The sequence below is a fragment of the Sminthopsis crassicaudata genome, chromosome 4 (assembly GCF_048593235.1).
Source record: "Sminthopsis crassicaudata isolate SCR6 chromosome 4, ASM4859323v1, whole genome shotgun sequence".
Taxonomy (NCBI): domain Eukaryota; kingdom Metazoa; phylum Chordata; class Mammalia; order Dasyuromorphia; family Dasyuridae; genus Sminthopsis; species Sminthopsis crassicaudata.
Window position 1 is genome coordinate 16634884 of NC_133620.1, and position 12899 is coordinate 16647782.

Here is a 12899-nt window from a genome sequence, read left to right on the forward strand (position 1 = left end):
TCAGCTTAAGGAACTCTTCTCAGAATGTTTCTAAACTACATCAGGAATTCTTTCAGAACAGGAGTGTTTTTTTTTTTATTTTATTTTTGCCTTTATTTGTATATCTAGTGCTTAGCACAGGGCCTGACACATAGGATTAAGTGGGGATTTAAAAAAAAAAAGGTGGTGATGATGATGAATATAAATCTTAATCTTTATTGCTGCTGCTGTTGCTGTTGTTTTAAGGAAATACCAAATATGGATGGGTTTTAAACCCAATTATCTGGTACATAAAAGAGTTAAAAAAATTAAGCTTATTAAGTACCTATTGTGTTCCAGGCACTGAGTTATGCCCTGGGAACACACAGAAAGACACAACAGTCCCTGCTTCAAGAAACATACATCTACTGGACTGGAACCTGAAAAGAATTTTAGCAATCACGTAATATTAGTCCCAAATTTTATGCATGAGGAAACTGAGGCTGTGAAAGTTTAAATCAGATTGGAAGCAAGCATATGATTGGCGTTTTGAACCCCCGTCCTCCTATGTTCCTATTGTTATATCATGAGGATCTCATGGTTATTATTATACGTATGGTGGTTGATTATAATGTGGAGACCAATGCCCATAGGTATGAGTTGCCCAATGTCTGGAAGTTGGAAGGAATCATTGAAAAAAGTGGTTCCTGACCCAATCAGGGACCACATAGGACACTGATGCTCTCTAAGGGTGATCCACGTCTGCATTTGAAATAATAAAAAAACAAAACTGAAGCACTGGGGAAGCAGTTCCCATTTGGGCAAGGCCCCATCTGGGACTAGCCTTGTATTTTAGCATACAAGTTTCTAGCAGATTGCTCAGCTAGGGGATTGATGATGGTCTCTCAGTTGGCAGCCCACGGACATTGGAGTGAGTGACCTCTGGGTCATGTCCAGTCTATCCTTGACTGGGGGCTTCCCTTCCATTGCCCCGGGGAGCATTACCCATCTCAATCCCTGCATGGGGTATTCCCTATTTGCTACACCTATAGGCAGGGAAGTGGAAATAGACCTGATGCTTGAGATTCAGGACCTAATTCACCTTTAGCACGTAGTACTTGACCCTGAGCTTCAGTTTTTTCATCTTAAGATGAGAGAGCTGAACTTGGTGCTCACTCCCACCCACTTCTGTACTCATGAGCCCAACACCCCTGTCCAAGGAAGACTATGACATGGGATCTCCTGAACTGAGAGCCAGAAGAGACCTCAGAAGTCACAGAAGTTACTACCCCCATTTTACAGATGAGGAAATTGAGGTGCAGGGAGGTTAAATTCACTGCTAAGAATCACACACCAATAAGTATCCAAGACAGGATTTAAACCCAGATTTCCCTCGCTTCTTTGTCATGTCCAAGTATAGGCAGTGGTGCTTTGGTCCTGTCCTTCAATAATTCTTCCCACAATCAAGTCTGAATCTAGGAGAGTCATAATTTTTACCACATAAACTTGGAAATATTTTTCATTTGTCCTACCCCCTTAGAGTATACTTAAAGTTACCCTGGTATTTCTTAATTCCCATTATCCATTTTTATAAATCATAGAGCTTCGAAAGTAGCTCTCGTCTTGACAGCAATAACAACCAAAAAAAGTCCTCTGCTCTCTTCATTCTCTCCAGAGACTCCGATTCTGACACCGAAGCCATAACGCAAAGCAGAGATAAGCCACACAGATTATTTGGAGCTGGGGGTGCCGAATGTGTAACTGGAGACTAATAAGATTCTTCCATATTCCCCAAAGAGTTCACATGTTGGGCCTGGGAGCAGAGGTACAGAAAGGTGGCTAGAGAAATGCTTTCTGGAAAGTGATACCATCCAGTTGTTATTCTGGCCCCTGCATGGGGACTTTTATGAAAGTTTAGCAAGGGGGAAAAATCAACCCAACGACAACCCCCAAAAAACTTGAGCGGGCCCGTTGAAGAAATGACCAGAATGTATCTGGCCAAGAGTTCAGATGTGAAAGCAGCAGGGAGCTAGATAATGAGCCAAGTGTATTTTCCCATCAACAGCTGTGAAGGCTGGAGTCCCAAAGCAAACATTAGCGATGAAGCTCTTAGATGGATTTGAGACACCATGTGCAGAGCTTGGTTCCATTAAAAACAAAGGACGCATGGGATGTAAAATAGCCAATTCTTCGTACTCTGGGGGGTTGGGAGGGCAACCTACACAGGCTCCTCAGATTCTCTTTTCTCAAGCTCAAGAAGGGGAAATGAGCACTTGTTTTTTCAAACCCATGTGAGTACATGGGATGAAATGAAAGTCTGGAAGCCTTTAGATTCCCTTCCTTTGGAAAAAAAGAAAGGAAAAGGAAAAAGAAAAACTTGCAAGATCTAGTTGCCTAGGCATAAGTAGATAATTATTGGAAATGGGTCTGAGATGCTACAAGAAAAGATCTACTTCATGTACTTACAGGGAATTCTATCCAATTTTCTAACATATCTCAGGCCCCGGCCTGTGTGATTCAGGGAATACTAAAGACCAGGTCTGAGACTGGATTTAATAAGCATTTATTAAGTACCTTCTATGTGTCAGTTGGTTAACACAGCTTGCTTGGTTTCCTTTGTGCTATATTCCAAATATTAATACTCCACTATCAATAATTCATATTTATAGTATAACCCTTTATAGTTGCAAAGGACTTTCCTGACCAAAACTCTGTAAAGTTCTGATCGTCTCTCAGTTGTAATCCTTCTCTGGGAGGAGGCTTCTTTTCTGTATAATCTTTTCCTCTATGAGCAGGTTTCTTGCAGGCTTCTGGAGCCTCCAGCCAGCCTCTTCTTCTTCCTGAATCCTGGCTCTGAATCTCCTCCAGCTCTTGTCCTTCCCCAGTCCAGACTGCTTGTCCAGGCCCAATGTTGCCTCTTTTATCCTCCCAGAGAATGGGTGTGGGAGAATGCAAGGGCTTCTGGGAAGAAGTACTCCAACCAATGAGCTTGCTCCTCTTATAATCTGAGCCAGAGAACTATCAAGTCAACCTGAGTTCTCACCTTGTCATTGTCCAGACAACCTGAGTTCTCACCTAGTAATCCCAACAAAACTCTTTACGGGAGTTTCTTTTTTTGTGAAATGAACAATAATATATCAACAATATATGAATGAACAATAGCAATACTTACCTTACTTGAAGTTCAGATGGATGAAGTGGCTTATCACATCCTACACAGAGTAAACAGCAGAGGCGGCCTCAGGTTCTGGTTTTTAGACGTCAGATCCAGTCCCTTCCCCGCTCATCAACAGAACTGCCAAACAGACAATGTAGTCTAAAGGAGCAAGATTTGGAGGCCAAGAACATGGCTTCAAATGCAAGTTTCATTGGGCCTTGCTTCTGGAGTTATACAGATAAAAGCTAAACAATTCTGACCCTCAACAGGCCACGTCAGGGAGCCTACAAAGATCTAGGCCTCCAGTCTCTGGCAAAGTGCATTAAATTGGGATGCATCTTGGTCCCAGGTGCTGCCTTATTTGGCAACACACTGAGCCTCAGTTTCTCCTTTGGTGAAATAGAGTAGCATTCATGTGTGCAAGGATTGGGGATGACAGACATAGAGCTGGGAGTGACTGCAGAAGGAAAGAAAGAAACCCGGAGAGATGAAGGCCCAAATAAAGCTTGCATTTGAAGCCATGTTCTTGGTCTCCAAATCTAGCTCCTTTGGACTACATTGTCTGTTTGGCAGTTCAGTTGGTGAGTAGGGAAGGGACTGGATCTGACGTCTAAAGACCAGAACTTGAAACCATCTCTGCTTCTTACTCTGTATATGATGTGTGATAGATAAGTCATTATCCATCTGAATTTCAAGTAAAGTAAGTATTGCTATTGTTCATTCATAAATTGTTTATATATTATTGTTCACTTTACAAAAAAAGAAACCCCCGTAAAGTGTTTTGGTCAGGAAAGCCCTTTGCAGCTATAGGGTTATAATATAAATATGAATTATTAATAGTGGAGTATTAATATTTAGAATATAGCATAGAGAAAGTCACAGATAAGAAAATGCATTGGGTTCTCAAAAAAAAAAAAAAAAATAGGACTCCAGGCCATAGTAATCACTTCCCAGTTTTTAAATTGATCCTTCAAGGGGAGGGTGAAATTACAAGGGAGGAGCAGGCTCAAGTCACCCTGGGGATTGTTCAGTCCAGGGGATTCTGCAGCCAAGTTTTATAGCGTCAGTAACCTCTTAATGGGATGAAAAGAAAAGAACAGATTAGAGAAGAAACAGGAATACCTTTGATTTGTCATTATAAGTATAGCCAGGACATCAGGAAGAATATTACACTAGTAAGTGATCATGAGACTTTGTACATAAGGGAAGTGGAGGTCCTGAGGCAGGTAGAAATCTCCTTTTCCTCAGACTTAGGGATTATGGGTTTAGATAACATATTCCTTATATTCTGAGGTCTCCTCAATCTTAAACAATCCCTGTTCTAAGCCTCCTCCCAGTTCTGACATCCCCTATTCTAAGCTCCCTCCCAGCTCTGACATCCCCTGTTCTAAGACCTGCCCCATCTCTGACATCCCCTGTTCTAAGACCCCTTCCAGCTCTGACATCTCCTGTTCTCAGACTCTTCCAGTTCTGACCTTCCCTGTTCAAGGCTCCTCCCAGCTCTGACATCTCCTATTCTAAGACCCTTCCAGGCCTGATTTTCCAATTCTGAAGACATCATGTGAGAAAGGAAATGTAAAATGCTTCCTGAATAAGAGTTTTCTTTATGATTCATGTCTATTTCCTGACTTCCTCAGTTGTCTGTGCTCTCTCCCTGATATTGTTTTGTTTTATAAATAAGAATTATCTTATAAAAATATTTCTATTTTCTATTTTTGCTTCACCTTCTTTTCCAACATATCCACCTCCCAAACCCAGCCAACATTCCTTTGTAAGAAAGAATAAAAATAATGAGGAAAGAGACAGCTAGGTCGGTCAATACTTCAGCTGAGTCTTGCAGCTATTATAGTACCCCGGTTCCCAGTTGCAAAGATAGGAGGGAGAAATGTTTGCCTATTTCTTACTCAAATCCAAATGTGGCCTCTGTTCACAGAGCATCCTTGTAAAGTCCTGTTGTCTCTCAGTTGTAATCCTTCTCTAGGAGGAGATGTCTTTTCTGTATAATCTTTTCTCTGTGAGCAGGTTTCTTGGGAAGCTTCTGGAGCCTCCAGCCAGACTCTCTCCTTCCAGAGTGCCGTCCCAACTCTGTCCCAGACTAGCCTCTCCTTGCCCGACTGCCCTCCTCTTTTATCCTAGCAGAGATTGGGCTAGTGAGAACTCAACGGGGCTTGTGGGAAAAACTTCGACCAATGAACTTGCTCCTCTTAATGGTGCAAACTCCTTTAAACATGTAAACTCTCCTCCAGAAGTCCAAAGGTGCAAACTCCTTTCAAAGGCCTGAACCAAAGGTGTTAATTCTGAGCTAGAGAATTGTTTAGACAACCTGAGTTCTCACCTTATAATCCTGATATGTCTTTGCTTCTATTCTGCCTGCCCAATAGAATGCAAGCATCCTGAGGACAGGGGCTTTTTGTCCCCAGAATCCAGCAGAGTCCCTGGACCAGAGCAGATGTGCAGGAAGGAAGGGTTTGGTTTATAGGTTGAACTGAATGGTATTCCATGCTTTCCCACAGTTGGAAGCAAAAGTTTCCTTCACTGAAGCACTCAGAGCCCCCCAGCTCCTGCTCCTCAGCTCCCCCGGCAAAGGCGAGGACAGCCCCCATGGTTTCAGATTCACTCTGGCTGCCCGCCCAGTCAGCAAAAGCCAAACACCCCAGCCAAGGCTTGTGGCCAGCTCCTGACAGCCCAGAGAAATGGCCCAAACAGCAAGTCTTTCCAAGGGATGCTCGGGTCCTGGGAAAAAGTAGGCCAGATGGGTCCTGCTCCCTCAGATCTACTGGATGCCGCATCCGCTGTGCTGCTGTGCCGGCAGCTGCCCACTGTCTAAGCCGCGGTGGGTTCATGGGACTCCACCTCCACTTACAACAATAAACTCTGAAGCACATAAACAGATTCCTTCCCTCCTTTGCTTCTGATCCCAAGCCAGGCCCTGCAGGAGCTGCCCTAGTTTTATCTGCTCAGACGCTGACACCACCTTCCGCCTTCCCCATCCCTTCCTGGTTCTCCCTGCCCACTTTGGTCAGCTCCTTCCAGTCAGCCCTCCCTTTCCTGCCCTTCTTATTTTTCTCAAGAACTGCCCCTCCCTTGTCTTCTTGGACTTCTGATGTCCAGATGAACAGTCTGGCTCGGAGGTACTCCTTGTGCTAGAAAGATTTCCCAAACCAAGCAATAATGTTCCAGGCTGGTGGTGGCCAAGGGACACTGCTGCATTATCACCTCAGGCAGCCAAAGGCCGTCACAATCTGGCGTCCTGGAAAGAATGAGCTCAAGAGCCTTGGTTTGAGTCTGGGCCTAACATTTACTGTTTCTCCACACAGTTTCTCTTCGGCATCAAGTTAGTTCATAAAAGTTGGATTTGAACACAGGTCCTCTGACTCCCAAAATGTCAGAAATAAGAGAGTTTGCACTAATATAGTTGTTGGGAGGTTCAAACCCATAGGAATCTCCCCGATTTGCCCAGAAGGTGACATGTGTGAAGAAGAACAATCATTAAGCTAAATGAATTCCTACTTTGCAAATATCCAAATTGGGGGGAGATGAATACTTTTAAAAGAAGTTTTTAAAAAAGGTCAATGGAACATGGGATTGAAAAAAAAAATACTATTTGGGAAATAATACAGGGCCACCGCACAACCTGAGCACTTTCTGATTTTTTCTGGAGTCCACAAGGTCGACAGATAAAGAGAGCCACTTATGGCACTGTACACAGTCAATGTTCCGCTACAAAAATAATTATAACTTCTCATTTAGTGATCAAAAATAAAACCCTAGAAAGCCGTCAGGGGGAATATTTCTTCCTATAGTCCCTCTCTGTATCACTTCCAACAATAATCAATATTTTTATTAATCATGAATTATGAGCCAGGTACTAGGGATAAAAATAAATAAAGAAAGAAAGAATGAAATAAGCCCTGCTTCCATGGAGTTTATATTCTATCTCTATTCCCACTCTCCTACTATTCTGGATCTTTTTTTGCTAGGTCCATAATGAAGTATTATCGATAAGAGAGATTGCATTTTGTAAACTTGTTTTACTTGACTTGAAGAGCCTAGAGAGCAGGTCCCCAAAACTCTAGTTGATCTACCTCAGAATGGAAACCACGGAGTAAGATGTCACCATGAGTCAGATTATGGAAAGGAAGTCACAATATTTCATTGCCTTTTTATGCAAGTATGAGAGTAAATAACACAGATAAGCAAAGAGACATGAAAGTATTCGGTATTTGCTAGAATAAAGTCATCCTAAGAGTCCTCATTGAAATGTTGCAGAAAGGTTCTTGATTAGAATTATCTCTCCCTCAGAAAAAATGTTTCAGGAAAACCCTAATAGCTATGTTTACTCCAATTGCTCCTTTCCAAGCTTCTCATCACCCACGGACTCTTCTCCAGCACACATATCTTTCCTTCTTCTCTTGTTCTTCCTACTCAAGTTCTAGAGCCACGATCATAATCAAATCTACTTTGGGCATTGTTCCTCGATGGGTCGTGTTAATTTATCAGCTCATGGCCTTATTCACTATGTCTATAACTTTTTGGACCACTGTGTCCATTTCTGGTCGTTATTGGGCTATTTTACCTAGCTTCCCAAGTTCCAGTGATTTTGATGATTGGGATCTCTTCTAGGAAGGAGAAAAGATATAGAAAAGGGATTGATTCTGAGAAACTATTGTGGAATGACTAGAAAAAGTCTAAACTACATTTAGACCCTTTTCAACTTGGTAGGGGTAATGGGTATTGTCATTGCTTGAGCAGACTGATGGCTGAGAGCCAGAGAAGATGGGAAATCTGAATGTAAACCACAGACTAGGCAAATTCTTCATTCCTAATCAAGTATGATCCAAGAGGAAAGAGAACGACAGCTCCTTCCTCTCCCCCTCTTCATTTTTAAGAGGGAAGCAAATGTCTAAGGCATTATCTACTCACTTTCACCTGTCTTTCTTCTTCATCCAACCTCCAAGACTGCTTCCATATTTACTTTGATTTTTCTTTACTATGACGTGAGAAATCTCCAGAACCTGGGAAGGTTTGTTTTCTTTTAAATGTTTACCTCTATATCTAAACTTTAAAAAAAAATGTGACAACCTTGTTGGTCAATAAAAATCTAAGATGTCTGATGTGTTTTATTTAAATTGTTAAGATATATGTAAGACTAAATAGAAAGTTTCCTTTTGGAAGATGGAAGGTATATTATTCATTTGTGCTGAATTGAAAGCTAAGTTGGGGGGGGAATGAAAGGAAGGGAAAGATTTGTATTTTTATGTTGTTTTGAAGGAAGGATAAAGGAAGGAAGGAAGGAAGGAAGGAAGGAAGGAAGGAAGGAAGGAAGGAAGGAAGGAAGGAAGGAAGGAAGGAAGGAAGGAAGGAAGGAAGGAAGGAAGGAAGGATAAAGGAAGGATAAAGGAAGGAAGGAAGGAAGGATAAAGGAAGGAAGGAAGGAAGGATAAAGGAAGGAAGGAAGGAAGGATAAAGGAAGGAAGGAAGGAAGGATAAAGGAAGGAAGGAAGGAAGGATAAAGGAAGGAAAGAGTGACTAAGTAGAAGATAAAAGAAAGAAGGAGGAAACAAAGGAGAGGGAGGGAAAGAGAAAAGAAAGAGATGGGGAGGAGAGAAAAAAAGAAATATTTGGGACCAAATAATGAAATATATTGACACTAGAATCATGTTTACTTTTTTTTCTAAGAGAAAATAACCATTCTAAGAGAAAAACAACCATCACAACAAACTACTTAAGAAAAGTTGTACACTAGAGCACCTTGTCCCTCCCTATTGATGGTAGCTTCCTGGAAGGGAGGAACAAAGCTTCCATCTAGGGGTCTTTAGGCTAGTTGAGGACTTCAATTGTACATGTGCTGTTGGCCAAATTAGTCTAATAGCACCCCAATAATGCCTCCAGAGCCCACTTATAAGTGCCTCCTCATGTTAGATCTGGAAAATGAGAATAACTATCCCAACTCAATAATTGGTTAGTCGAGAACATGGCGTACCATATAAATGACAGAACAGTATTTCATAAAGTAGTATATAAGAAAAACGAATTAATCTCTTCTTGAATCAAGTGTGTATACATATATGTATATGTATATACACATCGAAAACATATACATATTGGGTAGTTCAGTGGATACAGTGCCAGACCTGGAGTCAAGAGGGCCTGAGTTCAAATCTCTGTGACCATGGGCAAGTCATTTCATCCTGTTTGCTTCAATTGAAAAACAGTCCAGTATCTTTGCCAAGAAAACCACGAATGGTGTCATAGAGAGTCAGACACAAATGTAATAGCAATTTAAAAAAAAAAAACTCTCTCTCTCCTTTTCCCCTTCTCTCTCTATCAAAACACATCATACATTTCCTTCTCAAAACTCAGTTTCTTTGAAAAGAGTAAACAGAGAAAGATGATGTACTTGACCATTCACTAGTACAAAGCCATCTTTGCCTGGGGGATTCAGGCTCCTGGTTCCTTGCCATGCTGGATATAACTGTTCTTTCATCATCCAAAAAGAAAATCTTGTCTAAAATCAATCCTGATCTAGGAGCAGACAGAGCTGCCTCGGCATCATGATTGCAGCCAGTTCCTCATTTTGGCAAAGAAGGAGAAATCTGGAATCAAACACACGCACATGCTGAAGCTCAGTGTGAGGTTAGATCTTGGCTGAAAACTTGTCATGCAGAGGAAGCAGGGAGGATACAGACCTTGGGTCTTTGTGGTAGACCCGTTTTCAGATCCAGACATGACTCAATGAAAAATACCACTATTTTCCTGCTTCATCCAGGTTTCTCTGTGGAGGGTGGAGAGCAAGAAGTGGCGGGGTCTCTTCCTTAGTAGTCACTCACTCACTCACTCACTCACTCAGCAAGCATTCACTGAAGGAGCCATCACCGCCTTCGCTTCCCAGGGCAGATGTTGCCATGGTTCCCTTGGGAAAGGTGCAGGGTGAGTATAGACCTTCGTTACTATCTTTCCAGACATCTGGGTAACAAGAAGCAAGAACCAACATGGAATCAGACTCAGATTGATTTCATAAGCTCTGGAAATTGACAGGAGCAAGAGACAAGGTCAGAGCTGCCCAGAGTCCAGACAAATCTCCTGCTATCAGTCTGGCCATCTCCTCACTACCTGTGGCCAGACTAAATAACTAACCAGCAGCAAAAGAATAGACGTGGTTTTCATTTTGCTTGATTGATCACTAAAAAAGTCTTCTTCCTCCCTCCTGGAACATGACAGACCATCACGATGCTATGGATGTGCTGCTGCCTCCCCTAACATATAAACATACATATATATATATATATACATATATATTCACATACATATATATATATGTGTGTGTATATATTATTATATATAATGGTATATATACAAACATGCATATATAGATACATTATATACATATGTATATATACACATATATAATAGCATTATTATAGTATTAATATAGTATTATATATATTATTAATACATATATAAAATATATTAAAATAGTATATATATATATACAATAGTATATATATAATACTATTAATGTAGTATTATATATACTATTCATAATATATATGTATATAAAATATACTTTTAATAGTATATATATATATAGTACTACATATATATATATATATATATATATAATTTTGTGTACACACACACACATATAATACATCTAATATAAGTTATATGCACATATTGTCTCTATTAATAATACGCAAACTTCTTGAGCACAGAAAATGTTCCCTTTTGCTTTTCATATCCTCAAAAGTACCTAGCCTGGTGCTTCAAAATCGTATGTATTTAATAAATGTTTTTTAATGGATTGGTGCACTGGGTTGTAATCTTTTCCACATGGACATTATTAAAGAGTAATAATCATTTAATGCAGTAGCAAAACATGGCTGGGCAAAAACATATTAACTGCTTGGAAAAGAACCTTTTAGGGAATGTATTGTATGAAAAAGGAGGTGGGGATGTGTGGGAGGGGTTGAGGGGTGTTGGACAGTAATAATCTAATAGAAATAATACGGGATTTGGGGTCAGTCAGATCTGCCATTTGCAAACAAACTTGGGAAGTCACTTCATCTCTCTGGACTTCAGAAAGAGCTGATTTCTAGGGCCACTTTGAAATTGGAATCCATGATCCATAGGGTTAAAGATTATAAATATCAAGATTATATGACATTATATATAATTTTGAGGTATTTTGAGGACTCTGGGAATGGGGTGGTCGAGATGTATCTGCCACTATAACCGTGCAAAGTACATCTGTAAGACTATGATGCCAAAGGCCTGCTTTTGACATGGCTGTCTGCCATGAAGTTAAACTCAGTCCTGCAACTCAACTACTTATAAGGAAATCAGATTCATGTTTTTAAGTTTGTAGTGGGGAAAATATCAGATCATTATTCTAGATTATAATTTACAATCAGGAAATTATTCTGATTGCAGTTCTGTCGGAGCTTAAATGGATTCTTCTGGATGTCAATTTTCTCTTCTGTGAAACTAGAGGATTGTATCTAATGATCTTGTAAGGTTTCCTCTAATGCTATCATTCAATATTCTAATATCCCTTCTAGTATTCATGTTCTATATTCTAGGGTCGCTAAAGATTTCTTCTAGCGCTGACATCTTGTATTATGAATTGTCTCCCAGCTTTGACATTCTATGTTCCAGGGGCAACACCAGCTCAAAGAATCTATGGTCTGAGGTTTGAAAGCTTTTAAATTTATAATTTCTAAGAACTAGTTTAAATATATTTTGCATCTCTGTTTTCAAGCCACACTAAATACATCTTGAAAAGGAGAAATTATTTACAATTAATTATATCATTTCCAAATCAGCCACAATAAAAATAAAACTTGATTATGAAATAAAAGAAAATTAATCAAAGTAAAAACATTCTACTTATCTCCTTGGATAAACTTAACTAATATAAAAACAATCACTCCAATGAAGAGACCAAAAAGGCCTCTTAATAAGAAAATTATTTAATTAGGAAACATTGAATTTTAGTCAGCAGAGAAACATGATAGCCAAGGGAGACTCTAGTTTAGAATGTAACCTCATTTGCAAAACATTATGAAGAAGAAAGATTGAAGCTATAAACAATATTACTTTACTGAACAGCACACAGTAGTTGACAAAGTGAACCTGTAGAAAGCTTGGTTTCAAGTTCAGCTAAAGCTAAACTGTGCCCATATGATCCATACATGAAAACAAATATTATTTCATGATCCTTACAACAACCCTTTGATATAGTATTCTCTATTTTATAATTTAGGAAACTGAGGCAAACTAAGGTTAAATTATTTTCCTAGGAACTTACAGCTAGTGAATCTCTGAGATGAAATTTGAACTCAGGTCATGCTAACTTCGGGCCCAGCATGATATCCAATGTGTTTTTTAGCTATCCAATTTATGATTGTATTGCCAGCATCAATTATAGTGCCTGGTTTCTAGTAAGTGCTGAATAAATACTTGTTGATTTATGGATTTCTATACCCCAGAAGCAAGAGGGAGCCTTGAGAATAAGGTGGTGAGTGACAGTAGGCTCTGTTCTTGGTGCTGAAGCATGGTACAGAGTCATCTGTGCTTTAGGAATATTGGTTTATTCATATAGATATATGAGATTTGACCTTTCAGATTCATCAAGTTTCTCAAGAAAGTGGATGATGGCTGTGGTTACAATGTTGTTTTATTTTGGCAAGTTTCAGTCCTGTCCATCTCTTCCTTGACCCCATTTTTCTTGGCAAAGATACTAGGGAGGTGTTTGCCATTTCATTCTCCAGCCCATTTGACA

The 12899-nt window shown here is 39.9% G+C and overlaps 1 protein-coding gene across 4 annotated transcripts in view; it reads right to left on the bottom strand.

Moving 5' to 3' along the window:
* The window catches only part of FGGY (FGGY carbohydrate kinase domain containing), a 517954-nt gene that overhangs the window by 206302 nt on the left and 298753 nt on the right, over positions 1-12899 (bottom strand). The gene's annotated exons all lie outside the window — the stretch shown is intronic.